The sequence below is a fragment of the Arachis ipaensis genome, chromosome B6, assembly GCF_059453495.1.
Source record: "Arachis ipaensis isolate K30076 ecotype BB chromosome B6, ASM5945349v1, whole genome shotgun sequence".
In the NCBI taxonomy this organism is placed as follows: domain Eukaryota; kingdom Viridiplantae; phylum Streptophyta; class Magnoliopsida; order Fabales; family Fabaceae; genus Arachis; species Arachis ipaensis.
In genome coordinates this window covers 93,886,925-93,894,623 of record NC_142441.1, presented here as the reverse complement: position 1 = coordinate 93,894,623, position 7,699 = coordinate 93,886,925, and the positions used below count along the sequence as shown (strand labels likewise).

Here is a 7,699-nt window from a genome sequence, read left to right as displayed (position 1 = left end):
CATACTAGAATGGAAGGAGGAAGCAAAATGGAGCTTTAAAGAAACTGGTATCCACGCGATCGCATGGATGACGCGATCGCGTGCCAAGCACGAATCAGCAGCGATGCGGCTGCATGCCTGACGCGACTGCGCGTCTCAAGCAGAATACACATGACGCGATCGCATGACTGACGCGACCGCGTGGCAAGGAAAAGCTCCGAATGATGCGACCGCGTGACCTACGCGGACGTGTGACAGAGGCCACGCACCAGAAATTACAGAATACGCCCCCAGCGAATTCTGAAGCCCTTTTTGGCCCAGATCCAAGTACAGACAGCATAGACCAGAGGTTATAAAGTGTGGGAATGCTTCCATTCAAAGGGAGCTCGCATATTTTCACCTTTCAATGATTTAGATTTAGTTGAGAGGGAGATCTTCTCTCTCTCTCTTTTAGGATTTAGGATTTCTTCTTGTTTTAAGAGTAACTCTGGATCTAGGTTTAATGTTCTTTTAGTATTACTTCTATCTATTTATTCTAACATTTGAATTGATTATTATTATAAATTGATCTGAGAATTATTCCGTGTTACAGATTTCTAATTGAATTAATGATAATTTGAGGTATTTTCAGTTTATGATTGTTCTCTTGATTTAAGTTGCCATTGCTTCCCATCTAAGAACACTTTTATTATTTCAGCAATTTACTTTTTCCCCTTTTGGTTTTGGTTAAGAATTCAGTAACTCAACAGTTATTAAACTCAACATAATTGATAATCGTTATCTTGCTAATTAAGTTGAACTTAAACAATCCCAACCTTTTCTTAGGAAATAATTAGGATTCAAAGGTCAATTTAATTAGTCCCTTGACTTTCCTTTGCTCCGGTAAAGGTTGACCAAGTAGAATTAAGATACAAATTTCATTATTGTTGAGAAGGGTAACTAAGTTGGACTTCTAAATTCCATTATCTTGCCAAAAGTTGTTTTACAGTTATTATTTATTTTTACTTGCCATTTAATTCATTCGTCATTTAAATTACTTACTTCTCACCTTCTAAACCCCGATTACAACCTTTATAGCCAATAATAAGAACATACTTCCTCGCAGTTCCTTGAGAAGACGACCCGAGGTTTGAATACTCGGTTAACAATTTTTAAAGGGGTTTGTTACTTGTGACAACCAACACGTTTGTAAGAAAGGTTGATTGCTTGGTTTAGTAACTATACTCACAACGAGAGTTTTTATAACCTCTAAACCATCAATCTTCTGCTCTTTCATGCATGCACAAATCCCTTAGAAACTTCGTATATTTAGGTACTTGCTGAATAACATAAAAAAGGGGAACAATTACCTCAACCTTTTTGAAGATTTCTACCATTTTGGGATCGAGCTCTATCTTCTTTCTGGGCTTCCTTGTATGGTGCAAAAATAGGAAAGGGATGGTGTCTCTGGTAGCTTTAGCTTCTTCTGGTGCACCACTCCCTGGTTGAGTTGCTTCTTCTTCAACCACGTCTTGTACTTCATTTTCCTCTTCAACATCCTCCACTTCAACTATATCCTCAACTGGGGTGTGTTCTTGTTGGCTTGGCTCCTCCTGATTTCTCTCTTGTAGTGTGGTTCCAGACCTCAAAGTGATGGCATTGATGCCACCTTTAAGGTTGGGTAAGGGTTGAGAAGAAATTTCACTGGAGCTTGAAGGTTGATTGGTGAAAGTGTTCATTGATCCAATCTGTGAGGCAAGAGCTTGTACAACAGAGGTCAGACCGTTTAAGGTGGAGCTAAGTGTGTTCTCCATGGCCTTTTGTCCTTGCTCAATAGACTGAAGCAATTCGTCATTAGAAGAAGAAAGGTGATATCTGAGGGGTCTGCTGTTGGTTGTTCTGAGACGCTTGGGACTGCCTTCGATGAGGTGATCTGTAAGGTTGGTTCTGGTTCTGCTGATACCATTTATTCTGATTGTTGTTATTAATCCACCTCTGATTTTCCTGGTTGTCCCTGCCTCCTCTGTTATGGTTGTCCCTCCAGCCTTAGTTGGAATTATCTCTCCACCCCTGGTAGGAGTTGTCTTGCCAACTTAGGTTATAGTTCCCACCTTAGTTATAGTTGCTGCCTTGTTGATAGTATCCTTGATTCAGACAGTCATAGAAATTGTGAGTAGCTGCCAAGGTGTTGTCCTCTTGTTGGAGCTGTGGACACTCATCAGTGTAATGACTATACTCAGCATATATTCCGCATACTCTCTGAGGAACCAGTTGTTGACTATGTTGTGGTGAGGGGGGTTGAGATTGTTGTTGGCTCAGATGTATCTGCTTTAGTAGGTTTGTCATCTCATATAGAGACTGTGTAAGAGCAGTAGTCTCAACGTTAGAGGAAACCTCTGCAACAGTCTTGGGATGGTTGTTCCTGTGCCTTTGATTTCGAGTGGACTCAGCTAAGTCGCTGATCAGTTGCCACGCTTCATCTACAGTCTTGTACTTTTTCAGGGAACCATTACTCGCACCATCCAATGTAGTCTTATCCCGAGGCTTCATGCCTTGTGTGAAGTAGCTGATCAACACCAACTTGTCAATCATATGGTGGGGGCATGCGTCCAGAAGATTCTTGAAATGTTCCCAGTACTCATAAAGGGTTTCTTATTCACCTTGGATAATGCAGGAGATCTCCTTCCTCAGTCTATTTGTAACTTCAGCTGGGAAGTATTTTTACAAGAATTCTCTCCTGAGCGTATCCCAGTTGGTAACAACTACCTCAGGTTGAGCGTAGTACCACTCTCTCACCTTTCCCTCAAGAGAAAATGGGAAGGCGATCAGCAGAATAGAAGTCTCATCTGCACCATGACGCCTAACAGTAGAACAGGATGTCTGAAAATCCCTGAGGTGCTTTATAGGCTCCTGAGTAGGTAAGCCATGAAACTTAGGTATCAAGTTGATTAGCGCAGTCTTCAGTTCAAAATCTGCAGCCAGATTTGGGTGACGCGCTTGATACGGTTACAATGTAAAGTCTGGAGCTCCAGCTTCCTAGAGAGTAATCCTCCTATGCTCTGCCGTATTACCTGCACGCAAATCAACCGAATCAGTGGTAGAGGAGCTTGTTTCTTCCTCAAATGCTGCTTCAGATTCGCTTTCAGATAAGATTGGTGAATTGGCAATAACTACTTCACCACCCTCAGAGGCTAACCGACACCGAGCTCGCCTAATACGTAAAAAAGTTCTTTCAATTTCAGGATCAAATGCGGCTAAGCTCGGATTAAGCAATGAACGCGTCATTCAACGAAAGAAACATACAACTCATGGTAATGAAATAAAATAAAATAAAATGCAAATAAATAAATTCCAACCAATAAATTAGCACACTATTGCAACTCCTGGGCAATGGCGCCAAAAATTGACGTGGTAGAAATTAGCCGATTAAGAAATTAGTATGAGAAATATGTTGCAAGTTCAATTCTTAACCAGCAAAAATCTGCTTATCAATTTAGAAAGAGTGTCACTATTTTTAGAATAAAAATACTGGGAGTAGAAATCCCAGGTCATCTCCCAACGAGTTGACAAAAAAGTGCAGTTTATTGGTCAGAGGTTTTCCAAGAAATTTTTGAGTTTGAGAAACAGAAAAATAAATAATAGTAAACTGAAGCAATGGAAATTAAGGAGAGAATTTATATGATTCAAATAAAAGCCTTGATCGGGAGAAGATTAATTGGAAATTCTATCAGTGTTGAATTTTCCCAAGTGTAATAATAAAAGGTTGTTGTTGTTCTGCAATGGTGCCATTTTGACGAACAGATTTTTGCTAGTAAAGAATTTCACAAATAAATTCTCGTTGAAAGTATAGTTTCTAAACCAACAAAGAATCATTTCGTACAAAAACTTTTGTTGTCACTAAAGCAAACCCAACAAAAATAAACTGAAGTATTTAAACCTCGGGTCGTCTCTCAAGGAATTGCAGGGAGGTGTATTTATTATTGGTTATGGAAGATTATCTTTTTGAGGTTTTTGAATAAGGAACAAGGAAAAGTAAATTGCAAGAATTAAATTAATAACTAATAAAGCTCTTAGCAAGGTATGAAAATTGGACGTCCTATCCTAGTTATCCTTAACAATTGTGATGAGAATTGTTCATTACTCCCACCTAGTTAACCCTTACTAAATAAAAGAAAGTCAAGTGGACTAATCAATTTGATTCCTCAAGTCCTAGTCAACTCCTAAGGAAAGACTAGCTTTAGAGGGATCTAAACCAACCAGGAAATTCCAATTATCAATCAACAAAGGAGTTTGATAACTCAAGTGTCTCCAATTGATCAATTCAAGCTAAGAATGTAAAAAGCAAAATAAAAATCATAAATCTGAAATACCTCAAATTGCATTAAATAAAGAAATCAAATCTAACATGGAGTTCATAAACCAAATTGAGAAAATAAATAAAATAGAATGATAGAACAAATAAAAGTAGAAGAGAAATTAAATTAAAGGAACATTGAACCTGTGATTGAGAAGAAATAAACCTAAAACTAACAGAAATCCTAAATCCTAAAACCTAGAGAGAGGAGAGAGCCTCTCTCTCTAGAAAACCACATTTAAAACCTAAAATTATGAATAATGAGAAGTTGTCTGAATGAATGAATGTGTTCTCCCACTCTGTAGCCTCTAATCTGTATTTTTTGGGCTAAAAATTGGGTCAAAAATAGCCCAGAAATTGCCCCCAGCAATTTCTGATACGTCGAGCACGTGTCTTTGTCACGCGTACACGTCGTCCAAGCGTACGCGTGGATTGAATTTTTGCCAGGTCACGCGTACGCGTGATTCATGCGTGCTCATTGCCTAACAGCGTGTCAACTATGGCAAATTATATATCATTTTGAAGTGCCGGATGTTAGCTTTCCAACGCAACTAGAACCGCCTCATTTGGATCTCTGTAGCTCAAGTTATGGTCGATTTAGTACGAAGAGGTCAGGCTGGACAACTTAGCAATTCCTTCAACTTCTTGTATTCCTTCCACTTTTGCATGCTTCCTTTCCATTCTCTAAGCCATTCCTATCCTGTAAACCCTGAAAACACTTAACACAAATATCAAGGCATCGAATGGTAATAAGAGAGGATTAAACATAGCAAATTTAAGGCTAAAGAAGCATATTTTCAACAATAGAGTAAAATTGGGAAGGAATTGTAAAAATCATGCAATTATATGAATAAGTGTGCAAAGACTTGATAAAAACCACTCAAATTACCATAAGATAAACCATAAAATAGTGGTTTATCAATCTCCCCACACTTAAACATTAGCATGTCCTCATGCTAAGCTCAAGGAGATAGAAAGAATGAATGGGGGAAAGTAAGACTCATGAGATGCAACCTATGAATGCAACTATATGCTATGATGATTCTGTCTACTTTGTTAAAAGCAAATAAGTTCTCCAAGACAAACATAAGTCAGATTTGACTAATCCAAATCACACAATAAAAGATAGGTAAACTTGTAAGAAGATAGCTCATGAAAGCAGGGAACATAGAATCAAGCATTGAACCTTCACTGGTAATGTGTATGCACTCTAATCTCTCAAGTGTCTAGGGTTAATCACTCTACTCTTCTCCAGTCATGCTTTCTAAACTTTTTTCTTCATCTAACCAATCAACAAAAATTTAGTATACCAATGCAAACATCATGAGGTCTTTTCAAGGTTGTAATGGGGCTAAGGTAATGGTGAGGATATATGTATGGCCAAGTGAGCTGAAATATGAATCTTTGACTAACCTAAACTCTTACCTAACACACACACATTCTATGTAACTCTAAAATTGTGCCTAGCTACCCATAATTCCCACTTTTGTATCACATACTCATGTACCAAATATTTCTTTAATTTGACCGCATATGCATTGATTATTAAACTTAGCATTGTGGTAATTTTGTCCCCTTATTTAATTACTTATTTATTTATATATATATATATATATATATATATATATATATATATATATATATATATATATATATATATTCTTTTTCTTTTTCTCTTTCTTTTTTTTTAAATTATAAAAGTAAACATAACATATCAATGCACACGTATTTTTAATTTTTCTGGTCTCACATGAGAAGGTACCCAAATTTCCAATATTTTATCAATGAAACACTGTACACTTTCATCAACCCAAGTTCCCACAATTCTCCACACTTAATTGATACACAATCTCTATCTTAAGCTAACCAAAGATTTAATTACGGTAATTAATTTACTTTTCCTCTTAAGGCTAGTGATGTGGTAAAATATAGAACAAATGGGGATTAAAAGGCTCAAGGTGGCTAATCAAAGGTAATTGAAAGGGTAGGCTATTTGGGATAAGTGAGCTAATAATAAATGATGGCCTCAATCATATGCATGCATATAAATATACTAAACATTGGACATATAGAGTGGAACAAAATATATATTACAATTATAGAGAAGAAAACACACAAGAATAAAATGTTATGGTTAAATAATGTAACCATGTAATTTTGCTCAAATCTCACAGGTTGTGTGTTCTTAGCTCAAAATCCATGTTCCAATTTACAATCTTCAAGCAAGTTTAACATAGAATTTTAACTTTAATTAGTGAAATTTTCAAAATAAGGTCTTGAAAAGAAACTTATTATTCCAACCAAGTAGTGGTAGAATATGCACAAAATCAAGCAAACATGCAATGAACACATGCAAATGCAACAATGTACTAACAAATAAAATAAAATATTAGTGTTGAAATAGGAAATAAATAACCCACAGAAGTCGGTATCAACCTCCCCACACTTAAAGATTGCACCGTCCTCGGTGCATGCTAAGATGTGCAAGTGGACGGGCTGCTCCAACTGACTCTTTTCTCCATAGTTTGTGCAGATGGACTTGTGTGTCTCTCCCATGTAAACGTCTTCTGGTTTCCTTCCTGGTGGCCATCCTGAAAGAAAAAGGAAAGAAATGTAACCCATAAATAAAGATAGAAAATAAATAAAATAGAGTTGGGTTAATGCCAAATAATGAGGGTCTCAATTACAAGGTAGCTACAACATGCAAGTGAGAAAACAATAGAAGCAGATGGAATATCAATAGTGCGAAAATTGCAACAACTGGGCGAGAGGGAGTGGATAATACAATATAGTATAAGTGTATATCAATGCAAATAGAATGCAAGTATCATAAAAGAATAGCATTGACTTATGAATAATAATACCCAATCAGAATAAAACAAGTTATGAAGCACCAGAATAATTCAGGAAAAGATGTAACAGTTGGATAAGAAAATTTAAACACCAAAGTGAAAACAACAAATATAGAAAAGAAAAGGAGGAAAAACAATAAAGTTAGAATTCCATGAATGCGAGTATGCAAATGTAACAAATAGACAAAAAGAAAGGGAATAAGGATGAGAGGGGAGGAGAAGAGAGTGGGAAATGAGGAGGAGAGAATAAGAAACGGGAGAAAAAATGAGAGGAGTGGAATCTGCAACGCGACGCGTGAGCGTTGCCCACGTGTGAGCATCGGTTACGCGTACGCGTGACATTTCGTCGTGCCAGACGCACGACACTAGCCTCCTTCCCGCACAACTCTCTGTTCAAAACACTCTCTTACGCCAATTTTTCATCCACGTGTACGCGTCGCTGACGCTTACGTGTGGATTGGAAAAACTGCAGGTGACGCACACGCGTCGCCCACGCGTGCGTGTGGGTTGGCTTGTGCGTTGATGAGCGGATATT

The 7,699-nt window shown here is 37.5% G+C and overlaps 1 non-coding gene across 1 annotated transcript; it reads left to right on the top strand.

Annotated features, from left to right (window-relative positions):
* Positions 1–2,544: 2,544 nt before the first annotated feature.
* On the top strand, positions 2,545–2,652 carry LOC148561823 (small nucleolar RNA R71). The gene has a single exon (XR_015888005.1). It is a non-coding gene; the product is annotated as a small nucleolar RNA R71 (small nucleolar RNA).
* The last annotated feature ends 5,047 nt before the right edge of the window (positions 2,653–7,699 follow it).